The sequence below is a fragment of the Esox lucius genome, chromosome 9 (genome assembly GCF_011004845.1).
Source record: "Esox lucius isolate fEsoLuc1 chromosome 9, fEsoLuc1.pri, whole genome shotgun sequence".
In the NCBI taxonomy this organism is placed as follows: domain Eukaryota; kingdom Metazoa; phylum Chordata; class Actinopteri; order Esociformes; family Esocidae; genus Esox; species Esox lucius.
Genome location: NC_047577.1, coordinates 15,496,480 through 15,520,084, shown reverse-complemented (window position 1 = coordinate 15,520,084; position 23,605 = coordinate 15,496,480). Strand labels below are relative to the sequence as shown.

General features: G+C 41.6%; 1 pseudogene; it reads left to right on the top strand.

Moving 5' to 3' along the window:
* Positions 1 to 859: 859 nt before the first annotated feature.
* LOC114839876 lies at positions 860 to 8,146 on the top strand (annotated as a pseudogene).
* The last annotated feature ends 15,459 nt before the right edge of the window (positions 8,147 to 23,605 follow it).

Genomic DNA, 23,605 nt, shown 5'->3' with positions numbered 1-23,605 from the left:
TCCACCTCCGTACCATTGATGATGACTGAGGCGTGGTTGCAGCTTTTAGACTGCCTGTAATCTACAATGAGTTCCTTGGTTTTCTTTGCGTTGAGGGCCAGGTTGTCAGCGCACCATGCTGCCAGGCGTATGACCTCTTCCCTGTAGGCTGACTCGTCATTGTCACTAATCAGGCCTACCATCGAGGTGTCTTCTGCAAACTTAACGATGGTTTTGGAACTGTTTACAGGAACACAGGTGAAGTGGGAGTACAGGAGAGGGGAGGGGAGCGTGCTTTTGCGGTGGCAGGGCCTTGTCTGTGGTACACCCTGCCTCTAGAGATCAGAACGGCTCCCAACCTCTCTGCTTTTAAGTCTTTGGTTAAAACATACCTGTTCTCGTTAGAATATTGATTACTTTTCTTGGGCTGTTTTTACTGTTTTACATTTGTGTCTTTGTTTTAAAGTTAATCTTAGCTTAGATGTTCTCTATGTGTTTATGGGTTGTTCTGCTGCTTTTATTTTTATATGCTTGTTCTGTAAAGCACTTTGGTCTGTCTAGCGGCAGTTTAAATGTGCATATAAATAAATGAACTTGAACTTGAAATATTGTGAAATACACCATAATGGTCAGAGGGAGACATTTGTCACAGATACATTTTCTGATTTTAATCCCTTAGACATGACTAGGTCCAGTGTTTCACCATGTTGATGTGAGGCATCTGTGACATGTTGGCTTAGTTCAAAACTGTCCAAAAAGTCGATGAATTCCATAGCCTTTGCGGTTCACTTCCTCTGGAGGTGATATACTTGTGCTGCTGCCCCTGGCAGGGCGGGTGCCTCTGATCTGTCTAGAGATAAAACAAGGTTTTGGCTCCGACATGTTGGCTCACATTGAATTCCTGGTTAAGGGAGGGCGTGTAAAAGAAACCGACCGGCTCATCGGACAGGTTTGGGAGGACTCGGAGGACTCGGAGGACTCGGACTTGAGGACACTCGACTTTCCCAACTCTGCATGGGCTGTTGTAGCAGTGCCATATGGGTGTAAAACGTAGGATTGGGAGTAAAGTAGAGTTGATGTTGGGATCATCTGATTTGTATGATCAAGCATTTGCCTGTCCCGTGACCCTACCCCCACCAAGCATTCATGCCCTGACAGATATCCGCGCGCGCACACAGAATTTCCTTAATTCTTCCCAAATAAACATCCTTATTTAGTTGGTTCCATAATGGTGTGTGTATTCAAAGCCAAGACGGAACTTGAATAGAAACCTTTTTGACATTAGTACAAAGGCTTCATACAAGGGAGATGGTTATAACTGAAATAATAGATGTAAAATAACAATTGGTGTAATTGATTAACTAGATAAAGAAGGTTTATCTTTGATACTATCTGTGTAAATGACCTGGTAATCCTTTGATGCACAATGTGCAATTGAAGTGGATATTTTTCCTTTCTTTTAAAAAAAAGTATCATTAGTTCAACACACAAGTCACAAATCATTCACTTTGTGAGACATAAACAAGAATGTGAATAACTTGACAGACATGATCAGTCCTTGATGCAGTTTTGTGCCTCCTGGGGAATGAAGCATGCACACAAAGAATCAGCATTCTAAGTCGGGGAGGAAATGGCATAATTGTGGGGAAATTGCATTAAGATGTGACCTGTGGCGCCCCTTGTGGAGGACTGGGTCAGGTGTCTGCGTGGATAATGTATCTGGTCTGTATTTTCATCATGCCATAATGTAGTGCACACATGAACTGTATGCATCCATACGTTTTACACTGGTCAGCCATTTTGTCCGCCATCATGTAACACATCTCTTAGCCTTTACCACCCTATAGGGAGACGTATAGGACACAGGTATGCCGATTGCATGGTCAATTTTTGCTGGACTAAATACCCAAGATGGCAGACATGATCGGACATTGATGCAATTTTGAGGCAAGCACACAAAAAAGTCATCATTCTAGGTCAATCAGGGTGGAAATAGTGTCATTGTGAAAATAAATGAATTAGGGGGTGGCCTGTGGTGCCCCCCTGTGGAGGAATCAGGTCCAGTGTCTGTGTGGAAGGCATACATTGTCTATATTGTCAGTGTGCTATCATGTAATGCGTACATGATGTTGATGGATGCATTTGTTTTACACTTGTCATCCACTTTCTCTGCCATCTTGCATTTTTTCCACTTATCTTTCAACACCCAAAAATCCAAAATGACAAACATGATAGGTTTTTGAGGCAATTTTGTATCTCTGGGGGAATTAGGGATGTTCACAAAGAATCATCATTCTAGGTTAATTGGGGTGGAAATGTCTTCATTGTGGCCAGTGGCGCATTATGTCTGCCATCTTTTATTTAAGCTCCTAGCTTTTTACACCCAATAGGGAGACATGTATAAAACACCTATGCCACTGGAAATGTCAAAAAGAGTTGAGTAGAAGATAATATTTATAGGTTTCATGAAATTTCCAATGTATGGGAACATTTCAATAAGCACCTTTTTACTGATATCACTGTTCCACCATCTTGCAAAGTATCTTATATTTCTTATCACCCTATAGGGAGGCACTTCTACGAGGCACCAATGTAGTGACAGTCATGACAATTGGAAAAACACATTTATTTTATGTTCATTGTCCAATGATCTTACAAATAACACTTTTTTACTTCAGGCAGTTTTTTTTGTAAAAGCACATTGTGACAACTGCTGATGTAAAAAGGACTTCATAAATACATTTGATTGATTTTATTTAATTTTATTGATGCTGTTACAGACTGAAACTGTGTCGCTGTGTTCCATGGTCGACGTCCGCGATCCCGCGGACAGTGCTAATTTGCATAAATATTTCGAAAAATAGATTCTCCATAATCGTCCGATTCCAATGGTATATTATTTGTAGCCACTTTCCTGAAGCGTTCCGTGTATAATTGGGGTTTTCCGTGTATAATATGGGTTGTATAGTTGTATAGTTTGGGTTGCTATGAGAACTTTTCACCAGGCAACGACATTGCCTATTCATCTTAGAAAGGCTCATTTGTACATCAGTATAAATATTACAAGCGTGTACATCACTATATATGATGTTTTGAACCATAATACATCGTTTGTATTATATATAAGATATAAAAATTAATATTTAGTCAAAATAGTAGGGGGATGTTCTTGAGTTTTTGGGAAGAAGTTGGTAATTTTTCTGAGTTTATAAAATATATAAGTCCAAACGTAACTAGCGATCTAGTGCGTTTTGAGTCATTACACCTATTACATGGGTATTTACATTCAATCTTATTTATTTCATAATGTTTTATTTCTAGGTAGAAGAACCAAATTTTTTGGGGGTGCCTATATTTTTTACCTTCTATTATATAATTATTTCATTATTTTCATCCCAGTTACAGTGTAATTTGATAGTAAAGGCATGAAAGTATGAGGAAATACCATTGACACAAAATCTCATAATGCTTTCAAAAAAAAATCTTGATGCTGAATGGCATAAATGTTTTCCGAAAACAATTTTTTTGCCTTTCAAACAGATGAGTTTTATAAATAGTGACCCAGAAGTCTGTTTTTATGTGTTTTTATTGTAGCCAGAGGGGTTGCTATTAAAAGGATACATCATAATAGGTTGTATCTGTTACAGAAATGAATCTAGGACCCAAAATGTCCCACTAGTGAAATCCGGCCGAAAGCCCCATAGGCTACCAAGGGTTGGGTACTGCACCCCGGAACCTTTATTAATTAACCCAGGTGTCCCCCCCTGGAATGTTAAGAGGGTTACCCCACCAGAATGACTTGTGCTACTTCAGAGTGCTCCTACCTGTGTATGTGAGCTGATGCAGACGTTAAGTAAAGTCAGTTAACCGTTCAAAGTGTGCATGCATTCTTAACCATCTAAGGTTATAACACTGGCGACGAGGATTAAAACCAAGTTAGGTCGGAGAAGTTTCCGTGTTGTTTAGGCATGGCTACTGTGGGTTCACTTAGTGAATATGTCGAGTCGGACGGTGTCTGGATTGAATACGTCTAGAGACTGGAGCACTTTTTCCTGGCGAATGACATTACGGGAGAGGACAAGAAACGCTCCATCCTCCTCAGTGTGTGCGGGGCAAAGACGTATACCCTGATACGCAACCTGGCTACGCCGCGTAGCCCAAGTGGTATTGGGTTTGAGGAGCTGGTGAAGATGGTGCAAGACCACCACAACCCGAAGCCGTCTGTAATTGTTCAGCGCTTCAAGTTTCATACTCATGTCCGCGGGCCAGGTGTTTCGGTGGCTGCGTTTGTGGCGGAGCTGAGACAGTTATCGCAGCACTGTGAGTTTGGAGCGGCCCTGGAGGACATGCTGCGCGACAGGTTAGTCTGTGGCATAAGTGACGACGGCATCCAACGCCGGTTGTTGGGAGAAGCTACACTCACGTTCAAGAAGGCATTGGAGATCGCACAAGCAATGGAAACGGCAGCCAATAATACTAAAGACATCCAACAGGCCAACGGGGGTGTGCAGCAACGCGCTGTTCATCGTGTGTTCGAGGAATAAACAGGCAAGCCAGTGAAGTCCGTTGAATGTGAAGTCAGTCGCATTTTGCTAATGACTGTGGCTTTAAAGACACTACATGTCATAACTGTAAGAAAAAGGGGCACATTGCAAAGAAGTGCAGAGCTGCTAAGAATAAACAGAGAAAGGATTGGGGGAAATCTAGGCCCAATATGAACACACATCACCTGGAGAGTGAGCAGGCTGAGGAACAGGTTTCCTTTAACATGTTCAACCTCATCGACCTCAGCGAGCCCCGAGCTGAGCCCATCGGTGCAACACTGCAGTTAAATGGAAAGAAGCTGGAAATGGAGGTAGACACAGGCGCCTCAGCATCAGTGATTAGTCAAGCTACCTACCTCAAGTTGTGGCGCTCAGAGGAAGCGCCTGCACTCAAAGGGACTAATGTCAGACTGAGGACCTATACAGGTGAGTGCATTCCACTTCTTGGATCTATAGAAGTTAACATTGTGTACCAAGGGCAGAAAGCTACAGCAAGGCTGTTTGTGGTCAAGGGAGAGGGGCCAAGTTTGCTTGGTCGTGACATCCTGCGGAAAGTTCACCTGAACTGGGGGGAAATCAAGCATGTGGGAGTGATTGAAGACATCCTAGAAAAGTATGCAGATGTTTTTAAAGATGAGCTGGGCACCCTCCATGGCACAACTGTAAAACTATGTGTAGACCCCAACGCACAAACACGCTTTTTCAGACCTCGCCCAGTGCCATATGCCATGAAAGCCAAGGTGGAGGCAGAGCTGGAGAGGCTCCAGCAGCTAGGTGTCGTTGACCCTATTGAGTTTTCAGACTGGGCAGCCCCGATTGTGCCAGTTTTGAAAGAGGATGGTAAGGTACGCATCTGTGGAGACTATAAACTGACAGCAAACCAGGCCTCACAGCTAGATACCTACCCGCTGCCACGGGTGGAGGACCTGTTTGCTACGCTGGCAGGTGGAAAGACATTCACAAAACTGGTCATGAGTCATGCGTACCAGCAGCTGCTGTTGGATGAGAAATCCAAACAGTATGTCACCATCAACACCCACAAAGGGTTGTTCAAGTATAACCGCCTGGTATTTGGTCGTTGCATCCAGTCCAGCTATCTTTCAACGCACCATGGACAATCTGCTCCAAAACATTCCCCAGGTGGCAGTCTACTTGGATGACATTTTGGTCACCGGGAAAACAGAGGAGGAGCATCTGAGTAACTTGGGCCAGGTGTTGAAGAGGATGGCAGAAGCCGGGCTGCGGTTGAAGCGAAGTAAGTGCGTTTTCCAAGCTCCAAGTGTCACCTACCTGGGCCACAGGATTACGGCTCAGGGTCTGTCGCCTGTGGAAGAGAAGGTGAGGGCAGTAAAGGAGGCTCCAAGCCCAAAGAATGTGGCAGAACTCAGGTCGTTCTTGGGCTTAGTGAACTATTATGGCAAATTCTTACCTGACCTCTCCACGGTACTGGCCCCCCCTCTATCAGCTACTGCATAAAGACAGCTCATGGAAGTGGCAGCAAGCACAAGAGGCAGCATTCCAGCAGGTAAAGGAGCTGTTACACTCTGATCGACTGCTGGTGCACTTTGATCCAGGCAAAGATGTCATCCTGTCCTGTGATGCTTCGCCCTATGGTGTGGGGGCGGTCCTTTCGCACCAGATGGAGGACGATTCTGAAAAGCCTATTGGTTATGTGTCACGTACTCTCACTTCCGCAGAAAAAGGGTACTCACAGTTAGAGAAAGAGGGACTAGCTGTGGTTTTTGCTGTGAAACGGTTTCACCAGTACCTGTATGGTCGTCCCTTTACTATCTATACAGACCATAAGCCCCTTATGGGTCTGTTCAGTGAGTCAAAAGGCATCCCGCCCATGGCGTCGGCTAGAGTACAGCGCTGGGCACTAACCCTCTCAGCGTATCAGTACAAAATAGTGTACAAAGCGGGCAGCGAAAATGCCAATGCTGATGCCTTTAGCAGACTCCCTCTTCCCGACACACCAAACCAAACTTTCCTTCCCCCAGAGACTGTGTTCATGTTAGACAGGCTGTCTAACACTCCAGTGACATCAAAGCAAGTCAAAATGTGGACTGAAAGAGACCCAGTGTTATCTCAAGTTAAGAGATGGGTGATGCAGGGCTGGCCAGCAGCTGTTGAGCAAGAGGTGTTTAAGCCCTATTCCAAGCGTCAGCTAGAGCTAAGTGTCCAGGATGGCTGTCTCCTCTGGGGATCCAGAGGGATTGTTCCACCCCCAGGGCAGGCACAGGTGATCGACGAGCTGCATGACGCCCACCCTGGCGTGTCCCGGATGAAGAGCCTTGCCAGATCATTTGTGTGGTGGCCGGGGATGGACAGTGCTCTAGAAGAAAAGGTAAAGGCATGTACACAATGTCAAAGTAACCAAAAGATGCCAGCACCTGCCCCGCTCCACCCATGGGAGTGGCCTGGTCGTCCGTGGTCAAGGCTCCACCTGGATTTTGCGGGTCCATTTACGGGTCACATGTTCCTAGTGCTGGTAGATGCCCATTCTAAGTGGCTGGACGCACACATCATGTCAAACATTACTGCCTCAGTCACCATAGAAAAGCTCAGGAGCATCTTTGCTACTCACGGGTTGCCAGATACTGTTGTGACAGACAATGGTCCCACTTTCACCAGTGAGTTGTTCCAGGAGTTCATAGAGAAAAATGGTATCCGACATGCTCGCACGGCTCCCTATCATCCGGCCTCCAATGGCTTAGCAGAACGAGCCGTTGAGACCCTGAAAGATGGTCTATGGAAGATGTCAGGACATACACTGGAAACTAAGCTTTCCCGTTTCTTATTCTAATATAGGATCACCCCTCACACAACCACAGGCGTCTCCCCAGCAGAAATGTTAATGGGGAGGAAGCCCAAATCTCATCTGGATCTGCTCCACCCAGACGTCGGAGCGAGAGTTATTCGTTCGCAGGAAGAGCCGAAAGGGAGGCGAGACCAACATGCTAAAGAGAGGTTTTTTTAAGCCTGGGGACTGTGTGTTTGTCAAGAACTTTGCTCAGGGACAGCCCTGGCTGCCAGGGCTCATCAGCCGCCAGACGGGACCGGTGTCCTTCACGGTGGATTTGTTGGATGGACGGCAGATCCGCAGGCACCAGGATCACCTGCGTGCTCGCCGTGGGGCTGAAGGGGAGAGTGTTACACGCAAGGACAGTGTGGACAGCCCTGAGGGTGTTTTTGAGGTGCCAGTAGCACCGCAGCAAACTAATGGACTGTCTGCGCAAAGTGAGTCTGTACAGGTTGACCAGCCTGTCTGTACACCAAACTTGGCTGGGAGTACACAACCTGCTACTGGACCTGTTGGTCCCACAGTGGGACTAAGGAGATCTAAGAGGCAGCACAAGCCTCCAGATAGACTGACATGTTAAACGGTCCAAAAGCTAGGACAAAATGTTAAATGTTAAGGTATTAAAGCAAAGCATTTGGTAGATGGTTGTTTAAGATTGTTTTAAAAATATATTGCAAGACACATTTCTGTAAGTTAGAAAAAGGACCTGATTTGCATAGTTGTATTTGTGTACATTATGTTTTCACTTAAAGGGGGAGAAGTGTTACAGACTGAAACTGTGTCGCTGTGTTTAAGGGTACTGCACCCCGGAACCTTTATTAATTAACCCAGGTGTCCCCCCCAGGAATGTTAAGAGGGTTACCCCACCAGAATGACTTGTGCTACTTCAGAGTGCTCCAACCTGTGTATGTGAGCTGATGCAGACGTTAAGTAAAGTCAGTTAACCGTTCAAAGTGTGCATGCATTCTTAACCATCTAAGGTTATAACAGATGCCATCTTGCAATTTATCTCTTATTCCTTAGAACTCAAAAAAGGCACATAGAGTGGGGCAAAAAGTATTTAGTCTGCCACCAGTTGTGTAAGTTCTCCCACTTAAAAAGATGAGAGAGGCCTGTAATTTTCATCGTAGGAACACTTCAACTATGAGAGACAAAATGAGAAAAAAATATCCATAAAATCACATTGTAGGATATTTAATGAATCTATTGGTAAATTATGGTGGAAAATTAGTATCTGGTCAATAACAAAAGTTAATCTCAATACTTTGTCCATCCATCCATCTTCTTCCGCTTATCCGGGGCCGGGTCGCGGGGGCAGCAGTCTAAGCAGAGATGCCCAGACTTCCCTCTTCCTAGACACTTCCTCCAGCTCTTCCGGGGGGACACCGAGGCGTTCCCAGGCCAGCCGGGAGACATAGTCCCTCCAGCGTGTCCTAGGTCTTCCCTGGGGTCTCCTCCCGGTGGGACGGACCCGGAACACCTTCCCAGGAAGGCGTTCCGGAGGCATCCGGAACAGATGCCCAAGCCACCTCAGCTGACCCCTCTCGATGTGGAGGAGCAGCGGCTCTACTCTGAGCTCCTCCCGGGTGACCGAGCTTCTCACCTATCTCTAAGGGATCGCCCAGCCACCGTCCGGAGAAAGCTAATTTCGGCCGCCTGTATCCGGGATCTTGTACTTTCTGTCATGACCCAAAGCTCATGACCATAGGTGAGAGTAGGAACGTAGATTGACCGGTAAATCTTTCTTCACCACGACAGACCGATGAACTGCCCCTCTCAACTCTGAGTCAACTAACTGAGTTTTCAGTAAACCTGCTTTCTGAAATACCCCCAATGTATATGACATTTTTATCACCGTTAACCACAGCTCTATTATTCCAGACAGTTTATCAGACGGTTCATCAGACAGTTCATCTGGTCATTTGTACTCTTCGTAACATTTTTGCTTAAAGCCAGCAAATGGGAAACAAAATCAGCATTTAGTAAATGTCAGTTCTTACACAAACCTTAAATCTATGGGTGACATTAAGGTCCTCACAAAGGTTAATCAAACATTAGTCATGTAGACACAATTGTCTAGTTAATATTGCATGGTTAATTTAGTATTTAGATAATTTAGTATTGAATAAATTATCACAGTTTGACTAAAAGTATTGACTAAATTATCACCCTAACCCTAACCCACCACAGCGACCTGGATTCGTCTGGGATTGGATCTGGAGTCTTCTCGTGTATTTATCCGTGATTAACCATGTGAATGGATGATAACAGCCTTCTGAGCCTACCAGTAGGCTTAGCAGGCCCCTTCTGACCCATATCTATGAGGCTGATAACCACTGATAACGCTCATTCAATCCAATGATAAAATTCGAACCGGGTGCATCAAGCAGTGTCGTTGTCAAGCATTGCACTAAACAACGGTTACATGAAGACGGACATATACTGAACGGGTTTGAATTCCAGAAGTCTTGGGACCAGAAGACTGTCACTGAACTAATAAGGGATGCCTTTGGAGAAAAACTGTCTGCTGAAGTGAGGTAAGCTCTTTTACTTTATTGGCTTTATTGATGTCCAATCGTCACTACCAATGTGTGTTATGCAATTTGGCATTGATCCCAAAAAATAAGCCTTGAGTTTCTGATGGCATGTGGCAACCGATTGATTTCCCCCAAACTGCGTGCTGGACAGGAACTGGATGCAAATCTCACTCACAAAGTATATAAATCGAAAGCTCCAATGTAGTGACAGTCATGAGATGATTGAATTGTGTCCTGGACCGCCCCCTGGTGGAGGATTCAGGGATATAGTCTGTTCAGTATATACGTACTTGTGGTTTATAGGCCCACAACAAATATATGTATTCAGGCGACACTTGCTTCCCCAAACATCTACCAGGCACAAGGTTAGCAGACACATCCAAGAGTCAGAGCGCTACTTTGTCGGAGATGACAGGAAGCAGCAAAGCACACCAAAGAGAATGGCCTTCAGACAGCATAGAACTTGGTTACTTCCTTTTATCATCTATTTCCTATTGTCCAATGAACTTACAAATTACTTACTTTTTTACTTCAGGCTGGGTTTTTTTTAAAAGCACATTGTGACAACTACTGATGTAAAAAGGGCTTTATAAAAAAATTTGATTGATTTTATTTGATTTTATTGACGCCGTCTTGCAATTTATCTCTTATTCCTCAGAACTCAATAGAGGCACATATGAGACATGTGCACACTGACAGTCTGAAACATGGCCTACAGTCTGTGGGAAATGGGATGGAAATTCCATTATTTTGATGTAAGCAAACTGAATTCTATCCTAAAGTGGCCCTGGGGGAGGTTTCGGGAACAAGTCTACACAACGGCATAAATTATTTGTTCCAAGCACATAGTCAGCAGAAACATGTAATTGTCAGAGCTACACAATGCAAGACAGTACATGAAGCAGCAAACCGGATACACACCAAACCCAATTCACCATTGTAAATGTTGTGATTTCAAAGTAGTTGTTAGGGGCAATTCCTCTTGAATGCCATAGATAAAGAAGTCTGTACTGGCACCAGAGATGAATGGGGGATGAACGATCCCCATTCTTATAAGCTTGGTGCCTGGATGTACATGTCCCAACTACCCAATTAAAATGTTAATTAGCTTACCTATTATTATTTGTATGAACTTTTTAGCAGGGAAATCATGCGGAGTTCTAAGCAGAGGAACACTGCATAGCGTTACACATAACACAGGGAGAACACACTCCAAATAAAAACTAACAATAGTGTTTTTCTTCAAATTGAAAATATTAACACTCGGCTCATTAAAACACATTGTTCATGAAAATATTCCTCCATAATTTAGAATTACTAGTTCACTCAGTTCGAAATGGTCTTATATATAGTTTATACATTTTAAATAATTAGTCTACGTTAAGAATAAGCATGTTATTTACTGCTTGTTCAACTGATAACCTTTTACACTTACAGTTATAGGCAGTTCTGGGCACCGGGCATAGTCAGTTTAAAGCAATTATTTGTATTGTGGATATGAGGATACGCCGTGGTGCAATTATGTGTCTAGGCACCTACTGTAGATGTGAGAATTGCCTCGGAAGTTGATAAGGCAACAACTGGCCTTGATGTAGGGATGAATCTGCAAGGTCACAAGGTGCATTTCCTACCGCAATGTTTCTCCAAATCTGTTGAGAGCATGGACGCTTAAGGAATTCCAGTTATGGGTGAATTGGGGATAGACTGGCTCCTGAGATGGGGCTGTTTCGGAAAGAGTTTACCCCGTCAGTGTTTTTTCCTGTAATCCCACCTTGGCTTCTCCCCAGCCAATAGTGCATATGGGATTGCTTTTGAGGGTAAGAGGGGAAGAGGAGGCATGAGATCTACAACCCTGTTTCCAAAAATGTTAGTTGCAGGAAGGATTATCAGTGAGCATAATCCTCATTCATGAGGATTCTGAACAGGTATAAGGATCTAGGCAAACTACAAACTGTTGTAGGCTTCAAGGTGTCTAAAAGATCATTGTACAAACACGGCTGGTTATATACCAGACACTGATAAGGTCGGTTGTGGCCTATGGGTGCTTTATTTATGGTTCAGCAGTTAAGACGGTGTAGCAATTCTTGGATAGGATGAAGGCCCTATCTCTGAGATTGTACACTGACGCATTTAGGATGACTGGTAGCATTTGTTATTACTAATGGTTACGTATCAGACTAACAGAGAAAACTGTACTGTTACTTTACTTACTGTACTGTTATTTAGCAAAAACAGTTGCTAAATCAACACACGTGGCTAAATTAGTAGGGGGATGGCCTATTTAGGAGTCGACAACGATTTAAACAAATGCCTGTGGTAACGACGAAGTAGTCAACAACTCCAACGACATAAACTTACAGGAAATGCAATACCAAATGCACATTGTAACGACAAAACAGACGACAATGCAGACGACATTCACAACGACATTGACCATTTGAACAAAAACATAGACATAGCAGTGGACATATTTTTGGCATATGTATTTCAGGATTTATTTCATAGACATACTTTCTTTATTTAATATTGACTTAAATGGCATTCATAAAAACTACCAGCCATATGGTTAGCAGAAACATTTAGGAGTCAGAACTCCACAATGCCTAAGAATGTATGAAGCAGCAAAGCACACCAAACAGAATAGTCTTCCTTTCTATAGTTGGCACCCAAAAACAACCATAATCTCCAGAAAACATTCAAGAGTGTGCAACTACATAAATTACAAGATGGCACAACAAAGCTCTGTAACCTTCATATCCATTACAACAAACATAAACATGAACTAATTGAACAGCCGCAAAGCAGTTAGTACGCCGGCGAGGTGGAGCCCCGGAGAGGGTGATATGGTAGGCTACATATAGTTGTTGGGTAAATTTGAAACCAAGCATGCATTTATCAATATTAACTAGAGAATTGTGTCTACATGACTAATCTTTGAATAACCTTTGTGAGGACCTTAATGTCACACATAGATAAAGATTTGTGTAAGAACTGACATTTACTAAATGCTGATTTTATTTCCTATTATTTGCTGGCTTTAAGCAAATATTTTACTAAGAGTAGAAATGACCAGATGAACCGTCTGATGAACCGTCTGATGAACCGTCTGATGAACCGTCTGATGAACCGTCTGATGAACCGTCTGATGAACCGTCTGATGAACCGTCTAGAATAATAGAGCTGTGGTTAAGGGTGATAAAAATGTCATATACTTTGGGGGTATTTCAGAAAGCAGGTTTAGTGAAAACTCAGAGTTAGGTGACTCAGAGTTGAGGGAAACTCTGGTTTTATGGTTTCAAAGAGCCAGTTCAGCATTACTCTGAGTCAGTTACTACGGCAACATACTCTGTGAAGCTAACCTGCTCGCTAGCAGGTTTTATTCAACTAACTCTGAGTTTGTTCTACTCTTTAACTGAAATGTGCTCTCTGAATGTGTCAGACAGGGCGTGTCCTTTTCTCAAAGAGCCACTTTAAGCACAAATCTTTGTCTGGAGTGATCAGACCCCGCTTAGATGTTTTTTATCATTCCCTAATGATTATTTGTTTGAGCTTTACCGTTTTTCTGCACAAGCGTTCATTCATCGGAACAATATATTTAGAATATATTCTCAACTTTCATATTGTTCATATGATACATTGTGGACATGCTCTCAGTTCGGCACAAATTCTTTGTGTTGCAGTTTTCTGTATAACATAGGTGATGCTGAGCATTATGTCCAGGGCAACCGTCTCTGTCAGGCTGTCAGAGATGTGACTCTTGCACTGAAATGTTTTCTGTACACTTTTGTGGTGCTCCCAAGTCACAGACCCATGAGACTCATCAAAAATGAATTCCACAGAATTGCAGGTATTAGTCTAAGCAGTAATCGGTTTATTTAGTATGAAGATTTGAGACTTACAGCACTAATCAGTCCATATTTTAGGGTGTCCAGGGATTGGCTGCATAGATGACACTCATACTGCTATCACAGCTCCTTCAGTAAATGAAGGAGATTATGAAGTCTTTCTGCAGCATCAATGTACAGATAGGCCAGCAAAGAATTGTGATTCTTTTGAGCATTGTACTTATTTTTTGCTTAAATTTCACTACATAAATATATGTTGAATTAATCCTCTGAAGGGTGATGAATTAGGTAAGGGAGGCTAAACAGCATCACAATTGCTTGAACTGTTATTATACTTTTCCTGTTTGATGTATATTTTTTTCATTTAATCTTCAGTTGCTGCCAAGTACATTTTGTGCCTGTTGGGTTGCACCTGCATAAATAAATGACCCCACATGATACAGGCAAGCAAACTCAGCAGTGAAAACTTCCCAAAAGCAACTATACTTCTCGAGGAGCCTAAAGAAGTTTGGCATGTCTGTAAAAACGCTCACCAACTTCTACAGGTGCACCATTGAGAGTATCCTCTCAAGCTGCATTACTGCCTGGCACGGCCGCTGCTCCGATCACATGTCCCTCCAGAGTGTGGTAAAGTCTGCGGAGCGCGTTATCAGCTGCCACCTACCCTCCGTGCAAGGCATTTTTCATACACAATGATTTAGGAAAGCACAGAACATCATCAAAGACTACTGCCACCAAGGCTATGGTCTATTCCAGTGGTTCCCAACCAGGGGTACTAGGACCCCTGGGGGTACTTCGTCTTTCCACAGGGGGTACTTGAAAACACTCATGACACCATAGACTTACTAGTGAAATTAACATGAGGGGGTACTTCAGGGGTACTGAAAGCAGTGCAAAAACATTTTGGGGGTACAGTAACTGAAAAAGATTGGGAGACACTGGTCTATTCATACCGCCGTTGCCGTCTGGTAGACACTACCGGAGCATCGGGACACACATTTCCAGACTCACAGTTTTTTCCCTCAGGCCACAAGGCTCCTCAACCAGCAACAATGATTTATGATCATACTGATCACACACGGAAATTCCAAACACTCTGATGGATTTCTATGTAATGTACATTAGAATATATTTTTTCTGTACCATTCATGGGCATATTACACTCATATTTTATTTATAATATTCAATACTTCCACCCATATCGTTCATGTTTGCAATACTACTGTCTTACAATTGCTACTAGTTAAAATGTTTATGTATATTATTGCTATATTTTTGCTTTATATATTTCTTAGTTCTTAAAATGCATATGTGTGCCATGTCACAAATGTCACTGTTCAGAATTACGCTGTGTTATTCGGTGCATTTGATAAATAAACTCTGAACTTGATATTACACCCCCAGAAACAAATTATCTAATTTTTTAATGAGTGGAACACTCGAGGTGTGACTTTTCTTTTTTTTTTTTTTTTTATTAATGCTCACGCATTGTCTCGGTCAGCAATTTTCTGACACGCTAGCTCACGTTATTTTTCTGCTTGTACTGTATTTCTTTTTTCTATACAGCTCCGGAAAATATTGAGAGACCACTGCACCTTTTCTTTCCTCTCCAAAAAATTCTAAAGGAAAGTTTTGAGTGAGGAACAGAAGCGTTCAATTTGCAGTGGTCTATAAAATTTGAATACGTCTGTTCCTCACACAAAACCTTCCTTTTTGACTTTTTTGGAAAGGAAAGAAAAAGTTGCAGTCGTCTCTTAATTTCCCCCCCGGCACTGTACACATTCTGCAATATTATATATCTAACCCCACTGGGGAGAAGTATGGGATTTCAGACCTTTTTCTCCTGTTGCTATGGTGAATCACGTTATATGCGTTCTACTGATGAGGGCTTTTTATCTCCTCGTCCACGTACTTTACTCATTGTTAACTTAACTCAGAGTTGACTGAACTCATTGTTACCACCTGTTCTGAAACCGTTCAGAACAGGTGGTAAGCAGGATGAAAATGTTCATCCTGCTTTCTGAAAGACTCATGTTTCATTCAGGTGTTTCCTGTTTTCCATGTATGTTGCCGAGTAGAAAAAGGTCAAACAAAGGGCAACCCAGGTGTCACATAAAAACAGTCTTAGCACATGTGTAACCAATACGAAGGAAGAGAAATAGGACAGGGCGGGACAAGGAAGTATTCAGATTTGTCTAGGACGAGTATAAAATGTGTGTTTTTCCAATCAGAGCTCTCCGAATAAACGCTTAAGACCAGTTCGCTGTTTCCAGTGTTTCATTGGGTTCTTTAAATTTACGACTAATAGGTCAGAGCCTTACAACCTCTGACTAGTTGTTTTGAACCTGACAATAGCCTATTATTTACAGGTATGAAGGATATATAAATGTTTATACCCCCGACCTGTAGTTTTTAACTCTTTTCAACCCCCAATCCCCCCGTAATTCGAAACATGTCATTTATTCTTCATTAGTTGTATTTGTTTGTTTTAATCATGTTGGGAAACAAGTTAATGCCTGCCCTACAATATTAAATTATCTTAAAGTGCTCCTCCTATTGCACTTAGTTTTTTTTAATCGCTTTGGTACAATTTTCACAAGTAAGGTGTACATTTTCAAAACTCTTAGTACAAATATCCAAACTGATCACACTTGTAATGCAGCTAGTCATTCTTTCAAAACCTGATGTAATGTTTTCAGTCCACATGATCATCGTTTCAAACACAAGATTATTGTAATATGTAATGAGAACATTTGGTTTAATCACCGAAACACAACAGTATGATCTTCTTTCAGTTTAGTACTTTTAACAGTCAGTTCATCCAACAGCAAACAATGCAAGATACATGTTTCAAATCAGCCTTAGAAGTGCTGAAATTAATATGCTATAGTACTATAAAATACATATTACACAGTTACACATTAGGCAATACACTTACATTACTTACATTTACACAATCTATCATTTCCAAAATATCTCTCCTATGTGTAATCAAGTGAAGGATCAATGAAGACATCCTCAATCATTTGGGCAAATTAGTTTTTATTTTTCAGTTATAATTGTAACATAGTTATATTTTCCATAATGTAACTAAATGAGAACAAAACATAACAATTAGTGCACACATTACATTAATTTGGCTCAAGCCTGTCTTGAGCATTTGGCCATAGATTCTCGTCCACATCATTGACATTGGTCTACATTGATGTCATCACATGCGTCATCCATGGCCTGAAGGAGGGTGGCACGCTCAAGGGGATGGCGATCATAGACCTTCCACCTCCATGCTGAAAGAAATCCCTCAATAGGGTTGAGGAAAGGAGAGTATGGAGGCAGGTAGAGGGTCATGAATCGAGGATGGGTCTGAAACCATGCTTGAACTACCTCTGTGTGGTGAAAACTGACATTGTCCCACACAATTACATATGTGACCCCTTCACCTTGACAGGCCAGCTCAATGTCATTGAGAAACTCAATAAGATGTGTAGCATTATAGGAGCCAAGTAATGGCCTACGTCCTAGGACACCATCTTCAGAGATAGCTGCGCACATAGAGATGTTCCCTCCACGTTGTCCAGGCACTTGGACAGTGGCCCGTTGGCCGATAATGTTACGTCCACGGCGACGAGTTTTGGCAAGGTTAAAGCCTGCTTCATCAACAAAAACGTACTTGTGATGGTTCACATCAGCGTCAAGCACCATAACCCTCTAAAAAATATAATTTGGTTAGTTCTTTTTACAGTGTTGTTCCAATATACATATGATGCAAGTGATGCTTCAAATAGTAACAGTAAAACAATATACAGTATAGTGCTGTACCTGAACATACTCAGCCCTTAGTTGTTTCACCCGGTCATTGTTTCTCTCAAAAGGCACCAGGTAAATGTGTTTCATTGATACCTGGTGCCGCTTTAAAAGGCAGGCTACTGTTGGTAGGCTGATGGATGCCACATTGGCAAAGGTGTCATTGTTCTCCTCAATTGCCTGCTTTATTTCTGACAGCCGTATATCATTCCTGGCCCTCACCATTTCCACCACTGCCAACTCTTGCTGGTCAGTCAGCACACGGCCACGACCACCACTATGGGGTTTTCTGTTAATCAATAGATCATGCTGTACAAATACTGTAACGTTACTAACATGCATTACAATTTACTGTGAATGTAATAGTATACATCTTCCACACTTACCGGTTTTCTTGGTGAAAGGTTCGGATGATAGAATTGACAGTTGATCTTTTTAGATTTGGCTCAACTAATCTGGCAGCTTCTGCCATAGTAAGGCCTCGGTTCACCACATGATCAACGATGATGGCCCGGACTTCATTAGAGACAACAGTTCTGCCTCCCCCTCTCCGATGACCAACCCTTTGATGGGCCCCATGCCCACCTCTCTGACGGATCCCATGCCCACCTCTCTGACGGATCCCATGCCCACCTCTCTGACGGATCCCTCGTCCACGAGCTCTTCCAATTCCTTGCTGTCTATCCTGGTCCATGTTGAAAGAAATTGCCAGTGTTTAGACCCTCACTTTTATATCTAATGACCAATTGTGGTTACCCCATCTGAAATCAATTAGCAATAACAAGTTTTCATCAGGTGTGGTTATTTTATATGTTCTTACAAACACATATTTTATTTCTATAGTTCTCAAAATCCATATACTGTATTGCTGAAATGGAAATATATAGGTTTACCAAATGGTTAAGTGATTAACCATTAAGATCAGTTGGATTAAGTGTTGGTCAAATGTATTTGCACAAATCAGATGAGAAGCATATCAAAAGTATTGTGAGCATTGCATTGTGAAAGACAATTACTTCATATGAAAGGTAAGTCTTGATGACACACTTATTAGGTGTGGTGAAAGAGTGAATGTGTAATTTTGTGCGTTGTACTTAGTCAATTGAACATGTGATTACATGTTTGAAAAAAAAGCGAATAAAAAAAACTGTCTAAACACATGCCTATTGTAATCAGCAACCCTGGGCTCCTTCACCTCCTCTACTCTGAACTATCCAATAAGGACCAAGCCCCTCCCCCGTCGCGTTACAAAGCTGAAGAGCGCTTGTTTCTGCCGAGAAGTCGCTGTTTTCCTCCATAAATCGCTTGGCGCTGAGTGTATGACTTTTTGTCTTCTGGACCTCATTATCCAAATACAGGTTGTTACGCAGTTTTAGGGCAGCCTGTCAATATATCACCGTCTGTAAACATTGACTCGTAACCATACGCCAGCCTGAAGCTTTTCTACCGTAAGTTATTTTGTTCTTCCTCTTAATATCTTAAGCTTTTTGTTGCCAAATGATATGCAATTTGTTCTACTCAAAATCAGTGGGCAACAATAAACATACATATTACTACACGTTTAAAGCAGCCTATTTACATATTACTCCCAAATATGTGTTTATAATTAATAACCAACTCATTGCTCATCTATAATTACCAAATGTACTTGTTTTTAAAATGTAATCCATACAGAGCATTTTATGACAGCAATGAATTTCATTGCAATTTATTTTTTGACTGAACGTTTCTAACACTAAAAAAAGTAGTACTAAGTAGTAGGAATCTGATTGGTGCTTGTTTATTTGTTTGTTGTGCTGGGTAATCAAATGCAATATTACGTGCATGTTAGGGGTGCAGTGGTAGATCTACTCCTCAAATCACAATAGCTTTTGCATACTGCGGTGAAGTTAATTGCAGATTGTACATTGGCCAGGCATTCAAATGTGACAATCCAGTCATACTCCAGCATGACAAAAAATATGAGCAGAAACACAGTGTCCCTAAGATTGCTCTATTCCAAACAATGTAGATTAAACTGACTGCAGCTCTGAACACCTTGTATAGAGAACAATGCAAGGTAATGCTCTGGAATGGTGTTCTTTATTGGCGTCTGATTCGCCTAAACTCAAACACCAGGTGGCGATGTTGCACGGTCCCGCATTTCCGCCCTTTCTGGGAACCGTCACATTACCTGGAGATTAGTTTTCAGTTTATTTGGCAAAGCTTGCGACACTAATCCAATATATAATGCCTGGGGAGGGCACGGTCTAAAGAAATAGGTTGGAGAGGAACATCCGGAGGCTATGCGCGCGCCCACGCAAACATACACACACCCATTGCTATTGGGATTTCTTTAGCCTGCTTAGACTGGTGCTAAGGGCTACTTGAATGTATTTGGGAGACAAAGTTGTGTTATTTCTTTGCATTTCCTAGTTAACGCCAGGGATTCTGATACTGGGGTGAGTTTGGCTAAAGATGTCAAAACTTTCATCAAGCAGTGACGAAAAACAATGTTTATCAACACCTGTCTGTCCTTCATTATTGCAGTCTACTGTATTTTCAAAATGTGGCTAAACAGGAGATGTAAACAAAGTTGGTGGATTATAACTTTTGTTTATAAATACTACAGCAGAAATTTAGAATTTTTTTAAATTGTATTAATTTGGCTTCACATGCAGAATATAAAGAGCCCTGTAACCATATGGAAAATTAACTAATTTACAGTCACAGCGGAAGTGGTCATGTGTCATCTAAAAAAGAGGTCTGAAGATTAGCACTATGAAATGATCATGTTTACTTTTGGAGAACCTCTTCATACCTGATTCAAGTCCTTCATGAGCTACAGTGGGGAGAACAAGTATTTGATACATTGCCGATTTTGCAGGTTTTCCTACTTGCATGTAGAGTTCTGTAATTTTTGTCATATGTACTCTTCAACTGTGAGAGACGGAATCTAAAACAAAAATCCAGAAAATCACATAGTATGATTTTTAAATATTAATTTGCATTTTATTGCATGACATAAGTATTTGATCACCTACCAACCAGTAAGAATTCCGGCTCTCACAGACAGTGTTCGTTTTTCTTTAAGAAGCCCTCCTGTTCTCCACTCATTACCTGTATTAACTGCACCTGTTTGAACTTGTTACCTGCATAAAAGACACTTGTCCACACACTCAATCAAACAGATACTGGGGTGATACTGGGGGCGAGTTTGGCTAAAGATGTCAAAATGTTTTCGGTGTAGGCTACTTTCATCAAGCAGTGACGAAAAACAATGTTTAACAAACACCTGTCCGTCCTTCATTATTGCAGTCTACTGTATTTTCAAAATGTGGCTGAACAGGAAATGTAAACAAAGTTGGTGGATTATACAACTTTTGTTCATAAATACTACAACAGAACTTTTGAAAAATGTGAAATTGTATTAATTTGGCTTCACATGCAGAATGTTAAGAGCCCCGTACCATATGGAAAATTAACTTAATTACAGTCACAGTGGAAGAGGTCATGTGTCATCTAAAAAAGAGGTCTGAAGATTAGCACTATGATATAATCATGTTTACATTTGGAGAACCTCTTCAGCTCAGGGTCTGCTGCTAACTGTTTTACTATGGTGGGGAATCCGTAATTGCATACACAGTCTTGTGGGAGTCATTGGCTTTGATGATTGGTTTGCATGGTCATATAATGGCCAAAGAATGGGGCAATTACAAAGTGGTTTGAAGCATGCCTTGATGATGTTAAACAACTTTCATGGCCTCCCCAATCACCAGATCGGAACATCATTGAACCTTTTTGAGATGTTCTGGAGCACAGTGCAAAATAGATTTCCACCTCTTCGTCCCTCAAAGAACAGGAGGCTCTTCTTCATGTAGAGTGGTGCAGCATCCCTCAACAGAATTCCAGTAAGGATTGCAGCTGTTCTGATGGACAATCGTATTATTTTGTCCACCCCCTGAGAGTACTGTACTGATTACTTGCTTCTGAGGCAGAGGACTAAAGATGGAGTAGGTCACCAGCCTTGTTTCATGGGGGTTCTGGTCTGTACTAGTAAATTGCTTTGCTGTATCGATAATTATGATTGGCCCTAGACATGTCATAATGATGTGTAGAATGATGACACCTTTGATATAATCTGCTAACTGTCTTGACCCAATGGGCTCTTTCCTACTAACCTGTGTGCATAGCCTTTCAGCTCAGTGTCCGGTGTTTTCACTGATTCACTTTGTTAACGTGCAACCTGGTAATTCCAAATAGAGTACTTTTATCGGCCCCATGACAGCTAGCTTGTATTCCAAAGCATGTTGTGTCTTAGGCGATGGCAGGCACAACATATCCTCAGATGATGTAAAATAGGGTCAGCTACAACAAATGGGAATAGAATAAAATAAAAGATGGATACACTGACACCAATACATTTAATTTCTCACCAACTAATCAGCCACCTCAGTTTAATATCCATTTTGGGACAAGACAGTGTTGTACAATTTCATTGCTTTGTTTTGCTCAGTATGTGACAGTTTGTAGTTTCAATACTAAATACACAAAAGTTTTTGTTTACTCCAAATTGATTTAAAAGAAAAATCTGTGTAGTTTAACCACAGATAAAAGTCCTGATCCATTCTGTCAGTGAGAGGCAGTCAAAAGACCTTCCTCATACTACTTTGAAATGTCTTTCTTAGGATCAAAGAGGATTTTAGTTGCCAGCATGGTGTTTTTGATGATCCATGGTTCCTGTACTAGTAAATCTTATAGTAAATGTTGCCATGATCCCCAAATTAATGGTTGTAAATATATTTATTTTTGGCTTTCTAATAGACCTCACAGTGTTATTTTTTCTAATAGATTGAAGTTAAATAAGATCAAAACATTACGATGATATATACCACTTACAGGAAATGTTTTTATTCATGTGAAATCTTCTCCCAATCTTCCCCTGACGATATTTATACAACTTGAAGTGTAACGATGAATGTCTTGGTGTTATTGGCATAAAGACATTACTGGAATGTAATTTGAAACCTGAGAAATGCCAGGACCTGACCATCACAGCCGTAACCTGGGGGAAAGTGGGAAGTGAACCTCTGTTGGAATATAATAAAGGCATGAAAACGTGGGCTGGAAGACCACCTTGTTCATGCAGGTTTGTTTCACTGTAAAAGTGAATGTTGGCACAAATGAAAATGAACATTAGTCACTTTTGACCATACATGGCCAGGATTTAATTTCCAATGGGATTATAGAGCAGTCGCTAAATAAAAATACCTAAATATATTTACATGGGGTAACAGGGCCCCCCTCCCTTATTACAATAACGTAACTCAACATTTGCTCTGCCACCTGTTGAAGTCTAACACTTCCCCGAGTTGGTTTGTTGGAAAGGAGAATAAAACACAGGGAGTCAGGTCAATTACCGTATTATATGTCCATTTATTACAGAAGTGTCGCCACACAATGTCTAAGGATCAACATTCAACAGACCATTTTATACTTCTACTACGCCCCCTAAAAGATAGAGTTGTTAAATTCACAAAACAAGTATGCTATTGGTCCAGTTCCAGTTCTATTCCTTATAAGGATAAATGCAAACATCTTCTTGTCCCCTCCTGGTTTCTGTCTGGCCTGTCTGACTATGTGTGTGTGTCTCTAACCTGTGTCCTGTTTCTCAAAAGACAGACATACTAAATCTTTCTCTCCCCTGCAACCGCTTGAACAGGGTTTCCTATTCTCCTACTTGCTCTGTCAGTTTCAGCTCATATTACAAACAATTAATATTTTGGTTCATTGGTTACAACAGCTTATAACAGTTCACTAACTCATACAATCACTACATCTACACACCAAACCTGACAAACAGCTTGAAAGTCTCAGATCGTGGGGGTTAACTGATTGACATGCTGTTTCCCTTTTAACCTGACTTGAAGTTTATGTGATTTGTATGATGTTTGAATACATTAAGAAGTGCAATCGAAATGTGTGATACATTTTGGCAAATTCGTTACTTATGTTATAAACACTCCAATAACATTTTTAATTTATATACACGTAATGATACGTTACAATTTAACTAGTGTTGGGAATAGCACTGGGATTAAAGTAGCGTTCTGG